Below are 21,620 nucleotides of genomic sequence, written 5' to 3'. Positions count from 1 at the left end.
GACGTAACACTTGGCATTCAGGCCAGAGTTCAATCTTGTTTCTAATGGTCTGAGAGTCTTCAGGTGCCTTTTTGGCAAACTTCAAGTGGGCAGTCATGTGCCTTTTTACTGAGCAGTGGCTTCCATCTAACCACTCTACCATAAAGGCCTGATTGGTGGAGTGCTGCAGATATGGCTGTCCTTCTGGAAGGTTCTCCCATCTAACAAGAAGAACTCTAGAGCTCTGTCAGAGTGACCATCGGGTTCATGGTCACATCATCGACCAAGATCCTTCTCCCCTGATTGCTCAGTTTGGCCAGCTCTAGGAAGAGTTTTGGTGGTTCCAAACTTCTTCCATTTAAGATTATGGAGGCCACTGTGTTCTTGGGGACCTTCAATGTTACAGAAATGTTTGGTACCCTTCCCCAGATCTGTGCCTCGACACAATCCTGTCTCGGAGCTCTACAGACAATTCCTTCGACGTCATGGCTTGGTTTTTGCTCTGCCATATACTGTCAACTGTGGGACCTTATATAAACAGTTGTGTGCTTTTTCAAAATATGTCCAATTGAATTTACCGCAGGTGGACCCCAATCAAGTTGGAGAGACATCTCAAGCATGATCAATGGAAACAGGATACACTTGAGCTCAATTTCGAGTCTCATAGCAAAGGGTCTGAATACTTATGTAAATTATGTATTTATGTGTTTTATATTTAATACATTTGCAAAAATTTCTCACAACCTGTTTTCACTTCGTCATTGTGTGTTATTGTGTGTAGATTGCTGAGGAATGTGTTTTATTTAATACATTTTAGAATAAGGCCGTAACGTAACAAAATGTGGAAAAAGCCAAGGGCTCTGAATAGTTTCCGATGGCACTTTACACTGACTGTACAATACATTAGCAACACCTTCCTAATATTGAGTCATATCCCCCATATCCCCGTTCTAGTTCTTGACACACTCAAACCAGTGCACCTGGCATCTACTACCACACCCCGTTCAATGGCACTTACACTGAACAAAAATATAAAACGCAACATGCAACAATTTTTAAGATTTCACTGAGTTACAATTCATATAAGGAAATTAGTCAGTTCATTAGTCCCTAATCTATGGATTTCACATGACAGGGAATACAGATATGTATCTGTTGGTCACAGATACCGTAAAAAAAAAGGTAGGGGCATGGATCAGAAAACCAGTCAGTCTCTGTTGTGATCACCAATTTGCCTCATGCAGCGGGACACATCGCCATCGCATATAGTTGATCAGGCTTTTGATTGTTGCATGTGGAATGTGGTCCCACTCCTCTTCAATGGTTGTGCGAAGTACCTGGATATTGGCAGGAACTGGAACACGCTGTCGTACACGTCGATCCAGAGCATCCCAAACATGCTCAACAAGTGGCATGTAAGCGGAGTATGCATGCCATGGAAGAACTGGGACATTTTCAGCTTCCATGAATTGTGTACATATCCTTGCGACATGGGGCTTTGCATTATCATGCTGAAACATGAGGTGATGGTGGCGGATGAACGGCACAACGGGCCTCAGTATCTCGTCACAGTATCTCTGTGCATTCATATTACCATCGATAAAATGCAATTTTGTTCATTGTCCGTAGCTTATGCCTGCCCATACCATAACCCCACCCCCACCCTGGTGCATTCTGTTCCGTGAAGAGCACACATCTCCAGGGTACCAGTGTCCATCGAAGGTGAGCATTTAACCCATGCCAAACCTTTTCAGTCTCCTGAGGGGGAAAAGGTGTTGTCGTGCCCTCTTCACGACTGTCTTGGTGTATTTGGACCATGATAGTTTGTTGGTGATGTGGACACCAAGGAACTTGAAACTCTCAAACAGCTCCACTACAGACCCGTCGATGTTAACGGGGGCCTGTTCGGCCTGCCTTTTACTGTAGTCCACGATCAGCTCCTTTGTCTTGCTCACATAGAGGGAGAGGTTCTTGTCCTGGCACCACACTGCCAGGTCTCTAACCTCCTCCCTATAGGATCATTGTTGTCAGTGATCCGCGCAACGTAGCTTCAGCGTGTAAATCAGCTAGAAAGATGTTTCGGCAACGAGTCATTTTCTCTGGCCCCCTCCCAGTTAGGGGGAGTGATGAGCTCTAATTAAATTGCTGGTTGAAAACTGTTTTCTGCCCCTCCCAAAATACAGAATTTGTAGATAATTGGCCCTCTTTTTGGGACTCACCCACAAACAGGACCAAGCCTGGGCTGCTGAGGAGTGACGGACTCCATCCTAGCTGGAGGGCTGCTCTCATTGTATCTACCAACATAGACAGGGCTATATCTCCTCTAGCTCCACAATTAAATAGGGTGCAGGACAGGCAGCAGGCTGTTAGCATGCCTGCCAGTTTAGTGGATTCTGCCGCTAGCACAGTCAGTGTAGTCAGCTCAGCTATCCCCATTGAGTCTGTGCCTCGACCTAGGTTGGGCAAAACTAAACATGGCGGTGTTCGCCTTAGCAATCTCACTGGAATAAAGACCTCCACCATTACTGCCATTATTGAAAGAGATCGTGATACCTCACATCTCAAAATAGGGCTACTAATGTTAGATCCCTCACTTCAAAGGCAGTTATAGTCAATTAACTAATCACTGATCATAATCTTGATGTGATTCCCTGACTGAAACATGGTAAGCCTGATGAATTTACTGTGTTAAATGAGGCATCCCCTCCTGGTTACACTAGTGAACATATACCCCGTGCATCCAGCAAAGGCGGAGGTGTTGCTAACATTTACCATAGCAAATTTCAAATTACCCCCCAAAAAACTACGTTTTCGTCTTTTGAGCTTCTTGTCATGAAATCTATGCAGTCTACTCAATCACTTGTTTACAGGCCTCCTGGGCCATTTACAGAGTTCCTCACTGAGTTCCCTGAATTCCTATCGGACCTTGTAGTCATAGCAGATAATATTCTAATTTTTGGTTATTTTAAAATTCACATGGAAAAGTCCACAGACCCACTCCAAAAGGCTTTCGGAGCCATCATAGACTCATTGGGTTTTGTCCAATGGAATAGATGTTATGGATCTTAATGTTTTTCCTCATAATACTGGACTATCAGACCACCATTTCATTACATTTCCAATCGCAACAAATAATCTGCTCAGACCCCAAACAAGGGGCATCAAAAGTCATGCTACAAATTCTCAGTCAACCCAAAGATTCCTTGATACCTTCCTGACTCCCTCTGCCTACCCAAGGATGTCAGAGGACAAAAATCAGTTAACCACCTAACTGATGAACTGAATTTTACCTTGCGCATCACCCTAGATGCAGTTGCACCCATAAAAACTAAAAACATTTGTCATAAGAAACTAGCTACCTGGTACACAAGAAAATACCTGAGCTCTGAAGCAAGATACCAGAAAATTGGAACGGAAATGGCGCCACACCAAACTGGAAGTCTTCCCGACTAGCTTGGAAAGACAGTACCGTGCAGTATCGAAGAGCCCTCACTGCTGCTCAATCATCCTATTTTTCCAATTTAATTGAGGAAAATAAGAACAATCCAAAATGTATTTTTGATACTGTTGCAAAGCTAACTAAAAAGCAGCATTCCCCAAAAGAGGATGGCTTTCACTTCAGCGGTAATAACTTCATGAACTTCTTTGAGGAAAAGATCATGATCGTTAGAAAGCTAATTACGGACTCCTCTTTAAATCTACGTATTCCTCCAAAGCTCAGTTGTCCTGAGTCTGCACAACTCTGCCAGGACCTAGGATCAAGAGAGACACTCAAGTGCTTTAGTACTATATCTCTTGACACAACAATGAAAATAATCATGGCCTCTAAACCGTCAAGCTGCATACTGGACCCTATTCCAACTAAACTACAGAAAGAGCTGCTTCCTGTGCTTGACCTTTCTATGTTGAACATAATAAACGTCTCTATCCACCGGATGTGTACCAAATTCACTAAAAGTGGCAGTAATAAAGCCTCTCTTGAAAAAGCCAAACCTTGACCCAGAAAATATAAAAAAAACTATCGGCCAAATCGAATCTTCCATTCCTCTCAAAAATGTTAGAAAAAGCTGTTGCGCAGCAACTCACGTCTTTCCTGAAGACAAACAATGTATACAAATAGCTTCAGTCTGGTTTTAGACCCCATCATAGCCCTAAGACTGCACTTGTGAAGGTTCTAAATTACCTTTTAACCTGTCTACGATACTGGTTCCCAATTGGGAATCAACCCTCCCACGTTCAGCTGAAACGGTGGCGCATGGAACGCAAAAATATTCTTAAAAATATTTAACCTCTACACATTAACAAGTCCAATAGCTCAAATGAAAGATAAACACCTTGTTCATCTAGCCAGCAAGTCAGATTTCTAAAATGTTTTACGGCGAAAACATAGCACATATATATGTAAAACCACTACCAGACACAGCTCATTTCAATAGCCAAAACATGCAATCAACAAACGCAGGATTAAAAAATAAATCGCTCACTAACCTTTTGAAAATCTTCATCAGATGACAGTAATATGACATGTTACACAGTACATTTTTTTTTTTTCAATAATATGCCATTTATATCCATAAATGTCCATTTACAGTGAGTTCACGTTCAGAAATTACTCAAAAATGCCCGCAGGAAATCTATGTAGCGCGGCAAGATAACGTAAATAGACATCATAAACTTTGACTAAATATACATGTTCTACATATAGTTAGAAAGATACACTGCTTCTTTATGCAACCGCTGTGTTAGATTTATTTTTAACGTTACAGAAATCGCACACTAATCCATATGCTGAGACAGCGCTCAGTTCCAAGCTACATTTCCACGTAATGTTGGAGTCAACAGAAACACAGATTTAAGCATAAATATTCCCTTACCTTCGATGGTCTTCGTTCAGAATGTTCTGGAAGGCTTCATACTTACCCAATACATCGTTTGGTTTCAAGTCTTGCGTCTTTGTATTAGCTACTGCTAATAACATCAGCTGAAATGCACCCAAAACGTCCTCTGGTCCGGAAAAGTTGCGCATCAAAACTTCAAAATTACATATTATATGTCGACTAAACAGGTCAAACTAAGTGCAGAAGCAAGCTTTATGATGTTTTAGACACGCAAAACAAACTTCAATTCAATCGGCCATCGTCTGCTCTTCTCTTGAGTGCTGGAACAAAGGAATGGCTGGGACCAATTCGCGCCCATACGCACAGCCTATTCTCTCGTGGCACGCACTAATTTCACTCCCATAGGGTCAATTCTCGCGGGATTTGAACGATTCAAAGCTCTAATGAAAGAGGACATCTAGCGGAAGAGATAGAAAGTGTCCCCAGAATAACGGTATGGTATGGGCATAACTGGTTGGGAAGGGTGGGGGCCATGACGTCAAAGTTGCTCCAACTTTCATGGCCACAAAAACTAGTTTGGAAGAATGCCTGCCCTGTGAGTTCTGCTATACTTACAGACATAATTCCAACGGTTTTAGAATCTTTAGAGTGTTTTCTATCCAATAATAATTTTTATTTGCATATATTAGCAATTTTTGACAGATTTTTTTTCCAGTGTACTAGGGGTACCCAATCTCTCCAAAGGGGGCGTATGTCTGCCATATCCTTAACAGGTTTAATGGAGTCAGACCGAGGCTCTGCATCTGTCCTCGTGCTCCTAGACCTTAGTGTTGCTTTTGATACCATCGATCACCACATTCTTTTGGAGAGATTGGAAACCCAAATTGGTCTCCACGGACAAGTTCTGGCCTGGTTTAGATCTTATCTGTCGGAAATATATCAATTTGTCTCTGTGAATGGTTTGTCCTCTGACAAATCAACTGTAAATGTTGGTGTTCCTCAAGGTTCCGTTTTAGGACCACTCTTGTTTTCACTATATATTTTACCTCTTGGGGATGTCATTCGAAAACATAATGTTAACTTTCAATGCTATACGGATGACACACAGCTGTACATTTCAATGAAACATGGTGAAGCACCAACATTTTTCCATCTACATAACATTGCAAAAATCAGAAAACTTTCTGTCCAAAAATGATGCAGAAAAATGTATCCATGCTTTTGTTACTTCTAGGTTAGACTACTAAAATGCTCTACTTTCCGGCTACCCGGATAAAGCACTAAATAAACTTCAGTTAGTGCTAAATGCGGCTGCTAGAATCCTGACTAGAACCGAAAAAAATGGTTTAAATTACTCCAGTGCTAGCCTCCATACACTGGCTTCCTGTTAAGGCAAGGGCTGATTTCAAGGTTTTACCTACAAAGCATTACATGGGCTTGCTCCTACCTATCTTTCCGATTTGGTCTTGCCGTACATACCTACACGTGCGCTACGATCACAAGACGCAGGCCTCCTAATTGTCCCTAGAAATTCTAAGCAAACAGCTGGAGGCAGGGCTTTCTCCTATAGAGCTCCATTTTTATGGAATGGTCTGCCTACCCATGTGAGAGACGCAGACTCGGTCTCAACCTTTAAGTCTTTACTGAAGACTCATCTCTTCAGTAGGTCATACGATTGAGTGTAGTCTGGCCCAGGAGTGTGAAGGCGAACGGAAAGGCTCTGGAGCAACGAACCGCCCTTGCTCTCTCTGCCTGGCCGGTTCCCCTCTCCACTGGGATTCTCTGCCTCTAACCCTGAGTCACTGGCTTACTGGTGCTCTTCCATGCCGTCCCTAGGAGTCACTTGAGTGGGTTGAGTCACTGACGTGATCTTCCTGTCTGGGTTGGCGCCCCCCTTGGGTTGTGCCATGGCGGAGATCTTTGTGGGCTATACTCGGCCTTGTCTCAGGATGGTAAGTTGGTAGTTGAAGATATCCCTCTAGTGGTGTGGGGGCTGTGCTTTGGCAAAGCGGGTGGGGATATATCCTTCTTGTTTGGCCCTCTCTGGGGGTATCATCGGATGGGGCCACAGTGTCTCCTGACCCCTCCTGTCTCAGCCTCCAGTATTTATGCTGCAGTAGTTTATGTGTCGGGGGGCTAGGGTCAGTCTGTTATATCTGGAGTACTTCTCCTGTCTTATCCGGTGTCCTGTGTGAATTTAATTAAGTATGCTCTCTCTAATTCTCTTTCTCTCTTTCTTTCTCTCTCTCAGTGGACCTAAGCCCTAGGACCATGCCTCAGGACTACCTGGCATGATGACTCCTTGCTGTCCCCAGTCCACCTGGCCGTGCTGCTCCAGTTTCAACAGTCCTGCATTCGGCTATGGAACTCTGACCTGTTCACCGGACGTGCTACCTGTCCCAGACCTGCTGTTATCAACTCTCTAGAGGCAGCAGGAGGGGTAGAGATACTCTTAATGATCGGCTATGAAAAGCCAACTGACATTTACTCCTGAGGTGCTGACTTGTTGCACCCTCGACAGCTACTGTTATTATTATTATTTGACCATGCTGGTCATTTATGAACACTTGCACATCTTGGCCATGTTCTGTTATAATCTCCACCCGGCACAGCCAGAAGAGGACTGGCCACCCTTAGGTTTCTTCCTAGGTTTTGGCCTTTCTAGGGAGTTTTTCCTAGCCACCATGCTTCTACACTTGCATTGCTTGCTGTTTGGGGTTTTAGGCTGGGTTTCTGTACAGCACTTTGAGATATCAGCTGATTTAAGAAGGGCAATATAAATGCATTTGATTTGATTTGATCAGGCCTACCACTGTTGTATTGTCAGCAAACTCAATGATGGTGTTGGAGTCATGTTAGGCCACACAGTTGTGGGTGAACAGGGACTAAGCACGCACCACTGAGGGGCCCCAGGGTTGAGGATCAGCATGGCAGATGTGTTTTCCTACCCTTACCACCTGGGGGCATCCCGTCAGGAAGTCCAGGATCCAGTTGCAGAGGGAGGTGTTTTGTCCCATGGTGATGAGCTTTGTGGGCACTATGGTGTTGTACGCTGAGCAGTAGTCAATAAACAGCATTGTTACATAGGTGTTCTTTTTGTCCAATTGGGAAAGGGCAGTGTGGAGTATGATTGAGACTGTGTCATCTGTGGATCTGTTGGGGCCGTATGCGAATTGGAGTGGGTCTAGGGTTTCTGGGATGATGGTGTTGATGGGAGCCATGACCAGCCATTCAAAGCTCTTCATAACAAGGCAACAGTAAACATGTCGTCCCCCACAAATGAACCCTCACTTGGGCCAACTGAGATATAGTGTGTGACTAACACATTTCAATTATCGTGTGTGACCACAAATCCATTTAATTGACCAGATAACAATGACATTTATTTTTTTTACAAAAATGAAAGGCAGTCAGGGGTTGACAAGATGAGGTGGGACCATTCTAGCCAATGAGAGGGCAGACTATACTTGTGTGAACAATAGGCACAACTCCAATATAAACATATTTTTTGCCCTGAATTTCACGGGACTCAACAAAATAAGAAATGTCCTCTCACTGTGAACTGCGTTTATTTTCAGTAGATTGAACATGTGTAAATATTTGTATGAACAAAACAAAATTCAACAACTGAGACATAAACTGAACAAGATCCACAGACATGTGACTGACAGAAATTGAATAATGTGTCCCTGAACAAAGGGGGGGGGGGGCAAAATCAAAAGTAACAGTCAGTATCTGGTGTGGCCACCAGCTGCATTAAGTACTGCAGTGCATCTCCTCCTCATGGACTGCACCAAATTTGCCAGTTCTTGCTGTGAGATGTTACTCTTACACCAAGGCACCTGCAAGTACCGGGACATTTCTGGGGGGAATGGCCCTAGCCCTCACCCTCCGATCCAACAGGTCCCAGGTGTGCTCAATGGGATTGAGATCCGGGCTCTTCGCTGGCCATAGCAGAACACTGACATTCCTGTCTACAGGAAGTCACACACAGAATGAGCAGTATGGCTGGTGGCATTGTCATGCTGGAGGGTCATGTCAGGATGAACCTGCAGGAAGGGTACCACATGAGGGAGGAGGATGTCTTCCCTGTAACACACAGTGTTGAGATTCGCTGCAATGACAACAAGCTCAGTCGGATGATGCTGTGACACACCGCCCCAGACCATGATGATCCCACTCCAGAGTACAGGCCTCGGTGTAACACTCATTCCTTCGACGATAAACGCGAATCCGACCATGACCCCTGGTAAGACAAAACTGTGACTCGTCAGCGAAGAGCACTTTTTGCCAGTCTTGTCTGGTCCAGTGACGGTAGGTTTGTGTCCATAGGCAACATTTTGCCAGTGATGTCTGGTGAGGACCTGCCTTACAACAGGCCTACAAGCCCTCAGACCAGCCTCTCTCAAACAGTCTGAGCACTGATAGAGGGAGTTTGTGTTCCTGGTGTAACTCGGGTAGTTGTTGCTCTCCTGTACCTGTCCCGCAGGTGTGATGTTCGGATGTACTGATCCTGTGCAGGTGTTGTTACACGTGGTCTGCCACTGCGAGGACGATCAGCTGTCCGTCCTGTCTCCCTGTAGCGCTGTCTTAGGCGTCCAATTTAATGCCCTGAACATATCTGCAGTCCTCATGCCTCCTTGCAGCATGCCTAAGGCACGATCATGCAGATGAGCAGGGGCCCTGGGAATCTTTCTTTTGGTGTTTTTCAGAGTCAGTAGAAAGGCCTCTTTAGTGTCCTAAGTTTTCATAACTGTGACCTTAACTGGTCTAGGACTGGGGTTCCGCTAGCGACAGCCAGTGAAAGTCCAGGGCGCCAAATTCAAAACAACAAAACCTCTTAATTAAAATTCCTCAAGCATACAAGTATTTTACACCATTTTAAAGATAAAATTCTCGTTAATCCAGCCACAGTGTCAGATTTCAAAAGGGATTTACAGCGAAAGCACCACAATCGATTATGTTAGGTCACCACCAACTCACAGAAAAACACAGCAATTTTTTTCAGCCACAGAGAGCAGTCACAAAAAGCAGAAAGAGATAAAAATGAATCACTAACCATTGATGATCTTCATCAGATGACACTCATAGGACTTCATGTTACACAATAAATGTATGTTTTGTTTGATAAAGTTCATATAAAAAAAATCTGAGTTTACATTGGCACGTAACGTTCAGTAGTTCTAAAACATGCAGTGATTGTGCAGAGCCACATCAATTTACAAAAATACTCATAATAAACATTGATAAAGATACGAACATTATACATGGAATTTTAGATAAACTTCTCCTTAATGCAACTGCTGTGTCAGATTTAAAAAAAACTTTACGGAGAAAGCAAACCACGCAATAATCTGAGTACAGCCTTTAGACAACAAAGCAGCCAAAAAGATACCCGCCATATGGGGTAGTCAACATTACTCAGAAATAGCATTTAAAATATTCACTTACAGTGGGGAGAACAAGTATTTGATACACTGCCAATTTTGCAGGTTTTCCTACTTACAAAGCATGTGGAGGTCTGTAATTTTTATCATAGGTACACTTCAACTGTGAGAGATGGAATCTAAAACAAAAATCCAGAAAATCACATTGTATGATTTAATTAATTTGCATTTTATTGCATGACATAAGTATTTGATCACCTACCAACCAGTAAGAATTCCGGCTCTCACAGACCTGTTAGTTTTTCTTTAAGAAGCCCTCCTGTTCTCCACTCATTACCTGTATTAACTGCACCTGTTTAAACTCATTACCTGTACAAAAGACACCTGTCCACACACTCAATCAAACAGACTCCAACCTCTCCACAATGGCCAAGACCAGAGAGCTGTGTAAGGACATCAGGAATACAATTGTAGACCTAAAAAAAAAAAAATACCACCTGTGTCAAGGTTGTGCGCTACTGGTTCAAAGTCAGGTGCAGGAGAGCAGTGAGTTGTGATCAGGCACACTTTTATTTGGTAAAAGCACAAAAGACAGACGAAACTGCGTCCAAAATCCTCCAGCCACAGGTAAAAGTTAATAAGCGTGAAAACACTCACAAATATACAAAAGTATGACAAATACAAACAACTGGTGTGTATCAAAATACGATACCCAGGGGAAAACCCAGTCTTGCGCATCACACTAAACACGTAACAAAACAATTTCACACAAAGACATGGGGGGAACAGAGGAATAAATACATGCAGTGTGATTAGGGAATGTAAACCAGGTGTGCAGGGAACAAGACAAAACAAATGGAACAATGAGAAAATGGAGCGGCGATGGCTAGAAAGCCGGTGACGTCGACTGCCGAACGCAGCCCGAACAAGGAGAGGAGCCGACTTCCGAGGAAGTCGTGACAACCTGCTGGAGAAGACAGATTTTGGGCCGTTATCACCTTCTCGCTTAGCCTCTTACTCGCTGGTGTGACACAAATTTCAATCAATTACTATAGCTTGGGCCAATCAGATTCCTTTTGTAAATGCCCGGATCTCTATGGCAAGATGCATACTTCACCCAAGTTTCGTAAAAATAGGGCCATTGCTGTCTGAGATATCGCATGTGACTAATGAACGAACGAACAGAAGGACTGAGAAAGACCGGCGTTTGGGCCTCTCCCCTCCCTACATTTTTTTTATGTGTTAGCCACTCACAAAGTATAGACTACCGATCGCTGTCCATGGTTCTGAAATTGCGACATCTATACGGCTGCCTATCGATAAACTATCAGATTAGTGATTGTAGTGGCCTATAGCTTTTCTTTAATTAATGGATATATGTTTATTTTTATTTGGTCATCATTTTCTCATGTTAAGCCTAACTTTTATATTTCAAGGCTATAGGCCTACGGTGTTGAAATGCTGAGATCTAGAGTGCCAGCTGGCGGCAATAATGTATTACTTATTCAGTAATTAAAGTGGGAAATTCAAATATTGCAGATTCTAAAACTTTTATTTTTTATTGAACGGCAAACTAAATCAGTAGCCAATTGATTTTATATTGTAACGACCCTGGGTTTATAAGCTCGGAAATCGACTCTGCCGCACGAGCATGCTTTTGCGGCACAGTCGATTGCGCGCCGGACTTCGGGTTCGAAGGTCGAGGGTTCGAGACCTGCTCCCTGCTGTTTCATTACATTGGTGTCAGAAGTGGGATCGGACCTTGTATCCACGACAGTGCGTGTGCTTGGCCGGTGAGCGCGTTCCTGTAAGACGTAGAGCAGCAAGCTAGCGCGAGGACGCACTCTTTGAAACGAGGGAGTAGTATAACGACCCTGGGTTTATAAGCGCAGAAATCGACTCTGCCGCACGAGCATGCTTTTGCAGCACAGTCGATAGCGCGCCGGATCTCGGGCTCGAAGGTCGAGGGTTCAAGACCTGCTCCCTGCTGTTTCATTACAATATTTATATACACACACACACACACAACTGTCCTTTGGGACAATAGCCTACCTACCCTTCATGTACACTATCACGCGGTGCCATGCAGTGAAACACCGCCTCCCATTCATTTTCAATGGAAGGAAAGTGGTGAGAAGTGGAGTGAGTGGGGGACCGTTGGGCGGCGTGAACGTCATGTGGAAGGCGGTGATTTTTTTTCAAACTTTATGCAAATCACCGCTGAACGATGACCAATCATATCGTGTGGTTCCCTTCACGAATTTGACGCTATGCGACCCAAGGCTGGAGACCTTCAGCAGATGGCTGACAAAAATAGGATGGAAGCAAATGTAAGTAATTATAACATAACAAATCATCAATGTACAGACAAATGATTGTGCATATTTACATCATAAAGTTAATTTATGAAAAATCGCTATTTAGCAAGCTAGCTGACTAGCTAACATATGCCAGCTAGCTAGCTTCATGGGCGTTAGGACATGAGTATGCAATTGTATTTTATGTTTTAGGGACTCCTGAGAAAACAAGCCTGTCATCTTGTGAAAGTGCATATAAAGCATTTACTGCAAATTAAATGTACAACTTTGTAAGCTTGCCTTGCTGATACTTGCCATTCAAAGCAGCTGAAGTAACGTAGCTAGCTAACCCTTCGTGCTTATTGTGTAGTGGAGGATAAAAATACATGTATGCCTATGGATGTGTAGCTATCTATGTAGCCGATCTGTTTATGGACCCTAAAACCTTATGTATACATATTAGTTCAGAACCTAGCTATGAACCTCAGCTATCATAGCCGGTTGTATCGACTTCAAAACAGTCTGAATGACATTAATACAGCCTATGGATGGAGTAGAATTTAACTTTATTGTGCCAAGGAGTCAAATCGTATACACATGTAGTTATTACCAAGCATGAGATCCCCACATTGTAGCCTGTACTTTGAATATATTCACTGATCATGTACTCCACCTCGGTAAATAAAAGGTGCAGTTCAGGTATCAATGGGAAACATTCTTTTTCAGTCATTTCCAATACCAGGAGTATCAAACGCCAGTCTTTGAACGATGCTGTGGTCACACATTGTAATGATGCAATAGACTAGAAACATGATTTAACTAGTTAAAAAGTCAGATGTCTTATTCATATATACAAAAACAATATTGCGTAGTTATATAAATAATGAAGTGTCTTACTATTCCCCATGTTTGGTCCTCTTGCCTATTATTTGAAGGTGGAAGGGGCCAAAGTTATACACCTGAGCCTGCTTACTGCACAACACAATCCATCAATCAGATTGTATAGGTATGGGTTATAATGTTTTCAGTATGAGTGACTCATAAGAGCCTGTTTTGGTTTTGTACAGACATCACCATTAACTAAACAGCATCCTCACATGAGAAGTATAAACTGGGAATTAAATAACTGCAGTTGACATAGCTATGTAAATAGGAGAATACTCTTAATGCAATGTGGATTACTCTTAAAATAGCCTTTGGTTGTGCGTAGTGTATGGTGTTGCCAGGTAACAGCACCCTCTTCGAATAAGTAGGAGTTGAAGAACTCCCTCACACGGATTGCCTCCCGTGCTGGATTGTTGGCCTCCCATCTTTGAAACATCCTGCAGAGCAGCAGACTTATCCTGTCACACGTTGCAGATCCCCTCCTGGTCCTCAAGGCCATCTTCTTGAAGTTATGCCAGACACTGGTAGACTGATGGCCCTGGTCACCCAACCTTGCGGTGCCCTATACGGTAAATGTTGGCAATCGTTTTGAAGCAATTTCCAGATGCAAGGTATCAGTAGGAATATGTAAGATAATGTCATTAGACTTTATTTCCAGGTCATTGTGGATTACTAAAGCATCATCTCTAATATCAAATCATGACAACATGGGATTGATAGCATGTGCATGCGTAGCATGTGACAATAACAGGATCATATCAAGGATAGCATCCCAAATGAATACAAAAATACCACTTGAAACTTGATGAATTGATCATTTGAATCAGCTGTGTAGTGCTAAGGCAAAACCAAAAATGTGCACCCCTTTGAGTCACCAGGACTGAGAACCACTGGTCTTCATTTGGGACCTCTTCATCTGCAGACGCGCTTTCACAGCTCTCTATCAGAAAACGTCACAAGAAACAGACTTCATTATGCTCAAATTAGACGGCACAGAATATTATGTTACTATTTTCTCTATCCTCAAGTCAAGGGACTGGAACTACACAGAAGTACCTGCCCTATCCAGAATAGCCTACTCGCTCACGGACAGTTGGGGCTGCTGTCCTTTCACCCTCCTCCATGGCTGTTAGCTAGCTACCTACAAATGCATTTGGAGTTTTTTTTTTTTTACAATGATAATTGTAAATTGATAATAATGACATCAAGCTAGCTAGCTAATATGAAGTAGCTAGTGATATTTAATTGACTTAGCTAGCTATGAAGTATGAAAGTTGGCTAGATTGCTAGCTAGCAGCTCATTTGAGTTAGCCTGCACTGTAGCTGGTTAGCTAATAATACATTGTTCTCTTAACATTTTCGAAATGTATTAACTTACTTGAATAGTTTATCCGTGCCATGTGGACGATTGGTTAACAGAGCAAGCAGCAAAGTTTGTCACCCGAGCGGTTTAGTGCATATTACCATTTACCTGTGAATAAATTCATGAAATGGAGAATGTATTCAACTATTTACACATTTAATAACCAGACCTTCATACAAACTTGCTATGCTGAGTTGACGCACAATCGAAAAGCTGCTATATGCTGCATGCACACCCACAAGCGAACCACTCCAGGCGGGCGGAGCAGCACATGCCAATTTACAGTCTACTAATTTACACCTACCCTTAGCCATCCTCGCGAGAGAAAGTCTGTGCTGCGTAAAAACAGTCCATTAATGACAAATAATACAATCATCCACCGTCAAAACAATAGCTTACTAGGGTTTGTTTCATTATGTAGACAATGCAGTCTAGCCTATCTATATACACTGCTCAAAAAAATAAAGGGAACACTTAAACAACACAATGTAACTACAAGTCAATCACACTTCTGTGAAATCAAACTGTCCACTTAGGAAGCAACACTGATTGACAATACATTTCACATGCTGTTGTGCAAATGGAATAGACAACAGGAGGAAATTATTGGCAATTAGCAAGACACCCCCAATAAAGGAGTGGTTATGCAGGTGGTGACCACAGACCACTTCTCAGTTCCTATGCTTCCTGGCTGATGTTTTGGTCACATTTGAATGCTGGTGGTGCTTTCACTCTAGTGGTAGCATGACACAGAGTCTACAACCCACACAAGTGGCTCAGGTAGTGCAGCTCATCCAGGATGGCACATCAATGCGAGCTGTGGCAAGAAGGTTTGCTGTGTCTGTCAGCGTAGTGTCCAGAGCATGAAGGCGCTACCAGGGGACAGGCCAGTGCATCAGGAGATATGGAGGAGGCCGTAGGAGGGCAACAACCCAGCAGCAGGACCGCTACCTCCGCCTTTGTGCAAGGAGGAGCAGGAGGAGCACTGCCAGAGCCCTGCAAAATGACCTCCAGTAGGCCACAAATGTGCATGTGTCTGCTCAAACGGTCAGAAACAGACTCCATGAGGGTGGTATGAGGGCCCAACATCCACAGGTGGGGGTTGTGCTTACAGCCCAACACTGTGCAGGACGTTTGGCATTTGCCAGAGAACACCAAGATTGGAAAATTCGCCACTGGCGCCCTGTGCTCTTCACAGATGAAAGCAGGTTGAGCACATGTGACAGACGTGACAGAGTCTGGAGACGCCGTGGAGAACGTTCTGCTGCCTGCAACATCCTCCAGTATGACTGGTTTGGCGGTGGGTCAGTCATGGTGTGGGGTGGCATTTCTTTGGGGGGCCTCACAGCCCTCCATGTGCTCGCCAGAGGTAGCCTGACTGCCATTAGGTACCAAGATGAGATCCTCAGACCCCTTATGAGACAATATGCTGGTGCGGTTGGCCCTGGGTTCCTCCTAATGCAAGACAATGCTAGACCTCATGTGGCTGGAGAGTGTCAGCAGTTCCTGCAAGAGGAAGGCATTGATGCTATGGACTGGCCCGCCCGTTCCCCAGACCTGAATCCAATTGAGCACATCTGGGACATCATGTCTCGCTCCATCCTCCGTCCACCACTGTCCAGGAGTTGGCAGATGCTTTAGTCCAGGTCTGGGAGGAGATCCCTCAGGAGACCATCCGCCACCTCATCAGGAGCATGCCCAGGTGTTGTAGGGAGGTCATACAGGCACGTGGAGGCCACACACACTACTGAGCCTAATTTTTGACTTGTTTTAAGGACATTACATCAAAGTTGGATCAGCCTGTAGTGTGGTTTTCCACTTTAATTTTGAGTGTGACTCCAAATCCAGACCTCCATGGGTTGATACATTTGATTTCCATTGATAATTTTTGTGTGATTTTGTTGTCAGCACATTCAACTATGTAAAGAAAAAAGTATTTAATAAGAATATTTCATTCATTCAGATCTAGGATGTGTTATTTTAGTGTTCCCTTTATTTTTTTGAGCATTGTTTATACATAGTACAGTATTTAGCTGGTAGCCCATTTTCATAACATTGGGACCCTGACGCCATGCTGTCGGGACTATCCGTTTCATCACGAGTAAGCTTACCAGCGTTGGGTTTCTGGCAGTAGTCAGACAAGGGCCGGCACTCTCAACAGAGGTCACTATTCTCGAGGCTAGGAAGAAGAGGATGCGCATGGCCACTCATTGCTGGGCATTGAGCAATCGGTCTAAACTAGGAGGCTGCTATTGCTAGCTGCTGCATAAGTAGGCCTAGTAGCTTCCACCTGCGATGATGTTTTGTCAGTACAGTACGAGGTGGTAACTTCGGTAATTTGATCAGATACAACTTATTTTTCAGCGTTTTTGTGCACCACTTGGTCTTCAGCCTTGTGTTTATCCATCTTGAACAACGTATCACACTTCATCGGAGTCCAACCTGATTCACCTAATAAAAAATTATAAAAAACCTGATAGCCAATTAGGCGAGGAGGCCGAGGCGTGCTCCCGCCAGTGCCGCTGAGAAATAGGCTAATTAGATGCATGACAACTATATTGTCTGTCTGACTCACCTACTAGCCATGTAGATTGGAAAACAAAACACTTTGCGTGCTACATGGGGAACCTAAAAACGAGGGTTACTCCGAAATTATTTATAAAACAATTATAATAATTGATATAGTTGTGAGATGGGCGCATGTGTCCCCAGAGCTGTAGTCTATCAACAGAACTCACATAGTTAGTTCCTCCAGGGCCCTGTGCATTGGCTGTGGGTTTCCATTATACCAGTGCAGACTGGTAGTCCATGTCATTCACCTCCCTGCAGAAATGCAACAGCATAAATCAACCCCACTTCCAGAAGTGCGTTTGATTTGTACAGCACCATGACTTGGTTGGAGGCAGTTGACACTTGATTTAGAAACCGATTGTCCCGTGGCTTCTGAAAGAGCAGTATGGAAAACCACTATCTGCAATTAATGAATTTCCACCTTATACTCAACAAACAATTCATTGTCTTAATACCAAGAAAATATTACCCTAAAATGTATCATACTTTACAAGACAATTCAGCATTATTTGTTCACTCAATAATATGACAAAGTATTGCATAGTGAAAAAAAGTTAAGAGTCATTAGAACCTTCTCCCACCTTTTAACTACTTTTCATCTGCGGAAAGTCCTTGGGGTGTTGATTGACAATGTGTTAATTAGCCAATCAGGGAGTGAAAGGGACCCGACACCTGTGTGGCCAGTCCAACCGCAATTACCTTCTGCCTACCTCCCCTTGCTCCCTATTAGAGCCAATCTGTTAGCGATAGAGATCCTAATGGCCCAGTAATAAGACAAGTGCTCCGAGTCTATCTTAATGAAAATCACTGGACCTCCCTCAGTTTCTCTCCTGTGGCGTATGCATGTAGAGGTGGTCACTTTTACTGATGGTACTGGAGGAGTTGAACATGTTTGACGACTATCACTAGTATATTTAAATAATTTCCTTTTCTTGTTTGCGTTCCTTCATTGATCGGACAATGTTTGTTAGGTGAAAGCAGTGATATCTATCCATTCATCTACCAGTAGTCTACAAAGAAAGGACTGGAGAGGGGAATGCAAAGATTTTGGGACACAGCAAGAAATGCATTCTTCCTCATCATCATTAATCCTTCCCCTTCTCAAAAAGATCATTAGTGAATGTGATTGGAAAAATCCAAAGAATGGAAACCTTGTCAGAACAGGAAGGATGCTTTTCTTCTTTAGTCCTACAATTCTGGACTCATCACTAACATAGTTTGAGAGTAGTATTGACGGTATGAAATCATTGATTCAATATACTTGAATATACCACCACCATCCCCACCTTCTCAAACACACAGCTCAGAATGTTTTGACAGTATTTGTCCCCCCCCCTAACAAACACACTCCCTCCCCTATTCCGGCTCTCCCTTCCTGAAAGCAAGACGATAAGCAGTCATTCTGAAGATGTTGTACCTGATTTGCTGAGGATGGATTGAAATTACACTGACAAATCCTCTGTGTCCCCCTGTGACAGTTGTGACATTCTCAATCCTATTTACTGTCAACCGTAGGAGATGCAGCGACGAACAGTGAATATTTATACAGGTGTGATACAAGGGCACAACCAGTTGATGTCCTCTATCCCTCACAATTTGACTTTTTTCACATCTTTGTCTATTCAGGACTGTCTGCCCTGTACCATTGATACCATTGTGGCTGACCCCGTGCTGCTGTTTCACAGCATAATGTGTGAGAATTGATTGGTGACAACTACCTGGTTTGTCGTTGCTCTCATAGTCTACATAATATAATGTAAACAACATTTGTACCTAAAAGGGCACTTCAGCTCCAATTACAAAACCATGTTGATGGTACACGATTTATCGGTAACCCACAAGGTTCACAAGGTGTCTAGAATCAAAATAAATCACATTTTATTGGTCACATACACATATTTAGCAGATGTTATAGCGAGTGTAGCAAAATGCTTGTGTTCCTAGCTCCAACTAAAAATCTAAATCAAACTTTATTTGTCACATGCGCCGAATACAGCAAGTGTAGACCTTACTGTGAAATGCTTACTTACAAGCCCTTAACCAACAATGCAGTTCAAGAAGAGTTAAGAAAATATTTACCAAATAAATGAAAGTAAAAAATAATAAAAAGTAACACAATAACATAACAATAACGAGGCTATATACATGGGGTACCGGTACCGAGTCAGTGTGCGGTGGTACAGGTTAGTTGAGTTAATTTGTACATGTAGGTAGGGGTGAAGTGACTATGCATAGATAATAAACAGCGAGTAGCAGCAGTGTACTACACAAATGGAGGGGGTTGGGTGTCAATGTTAATAGTCCGGTGCAACAGTGCAGTAGTATCTAACAATTAACAGCAATATACACAAATCTAAAAGTGAATTTATAAATATTAGGACGAGAAAAGTCGGAGTGGCATTGACTAAAATACAGTAGAATAGAATACAGTATATACAGTGCATTGCGAAAGTATTCGGCCCCCTTGAACTTTGCGACCTTTTGCCACATTTCAGGCTTCAAACATAAAGATATAAAACTGTATTTTTCTGTGAAGAATCAACAACAAGTGGGACACAATCATGAAGTGGAACGACATTTATTGGATATTTCAAACTTTTTAACAAATCAAAAACTGAAAAATTGGGCGTGCAAAATTATTCAGCCCCTTTACTTTCAGTGCAGCAAACTCTCTCCAGAAGTTCAGTGAGGATCTCTGAATGATCCAATGTTGACCTAAATGACTAATGATGATAAATACAATCCACCTGTGTGTAATCAAGTCTCTGTATAAATGCACCTGCACTGTGATAGTCTCAGAGGTCCGTTAAAAGCGCAGAGAGCATCATGAAGAACAAGGAACACACCAGGCCGTAGTCTCTCAGTTCCAGCTTTGATGCACCTGTACTGACCTTGCCGTCTTGATGGTAGCGGGGTGAACAGGCCGTAGCTCGGGTGATTGATGTCCTTGATCAATCAACAACTATCATGAAGGTGCTGGTGGCCTTGCTTATGCACTGCTATTATACCAGTTGTCATGGCACCTCTGTACACAATGTTGTAAGGGAATACTGGAGAGCATAGGTAGGTAGGTACATTATGGCTGGAGAAACAACTTGTACATATAGGTTCCAAATGCACATGAGTTAACCCGTGTTCTAGTACAACAAGACCCTATGGAGACTTTGCATTCTGTTGCTTTATTGTGTTGATAATACTCTAGGGAGAAGTCAAACAAGGTGAACAGTCATTTTAATTAAATATGCAGTGGTCATTGGATCAATACATTTATGTCCTTTGATCAATAAAACCATAAAAAATGTAACTCTTGGGCTTTAGGTTTCTTGTCAAAAGAGGTACAAATCTTATAATGACTCAATATTGTAACGGGATTCCAAAACACAACAAACTTGTGATTGGCCTTCAGGCAAAAGATTGCTATAGATTTTAGGCAATGTCTGATAGATCCATCTGTAAATAGCCCACCCAATCTACCTACTATTTTTATTTAATGTTCTGCTCTTTTGCACACCAGTATCTCTACTTGCACATCATCATCTGCTCATTTATCACTCCAGTGTTAATCTGCTAAACTGTAATTCTTCGCTACTGTGGCCTATTTATTGCCTACCTCCTCATGCCTTTTGCACACACTGTATATAGACTTTATTTTTTTCTTCTGTGTCATTGACTTGTTTATTGTCTTATTGGCTTGTTTATTGTTTATTCCATGTTACTCCATGTGTAAACTCTGTTGTTGTCTGTGTCACACTGCTTTGTTTTATTTTGGCCAGGTCGCAGTTGTAAATGAGAACTTGTTCTCAACTATTCTACCTGGTTAAATAAAGGTGAAATAAAACATGAATAAAAGATCAGCTTGAGTTTCTCAAAACATAACTGTTAGCACGTAAATAGTCATCCACGTGAAAATTATTAGGGGGCGTCAATATCATAGCTCAAGACCAACATTTTTACAGTAAGTAGGCAACAAAAGCAACGGCTGAATGGTTGGCTTTAGGACCATGCAGAGCATGCAGCTGCCAGACTGCACTTTTTCTTTCACTTTTACAGAGCAGAGACAAGTGCTAGTTCACATTGCCTGTCAGCTGTTTAGACAGTGCACCGATTTGAATTTGATGTCTGGCATTTGAGCTCGGCCCTGTAAGGCTTGTTGTAACTTTGTAGCCAGGTGTTAATTGAATTAAGCAGGGGGAGCCCTTCTTTTTTGTGACTATTCGAAATCAAAAGCTATTTTACTGCTATTAAAGTAAAGTTTGTGATAGCTGTAGCCTAATTGATATTTTCATTCATTCACCCAGTA

Source organism: Oncorhynchus mykiss, chromosome 2 (genome assembly GCF_013265735.2).
Source record: "Oncorhynchus mykiss isolate Arlee chromosome 2, USDA_OmykA_1.1, whole genome shotgun sequence".
Taxonomy (NCBI): Eukaryota; Metazoa; Chordata; class Actinopteri; order Salmoniformes; family Salmonidae; genus Oncorhynchus; species Oncorhynchus mykiss.
Note: the sequence above shows the minus strand (reverse complement) of the source record.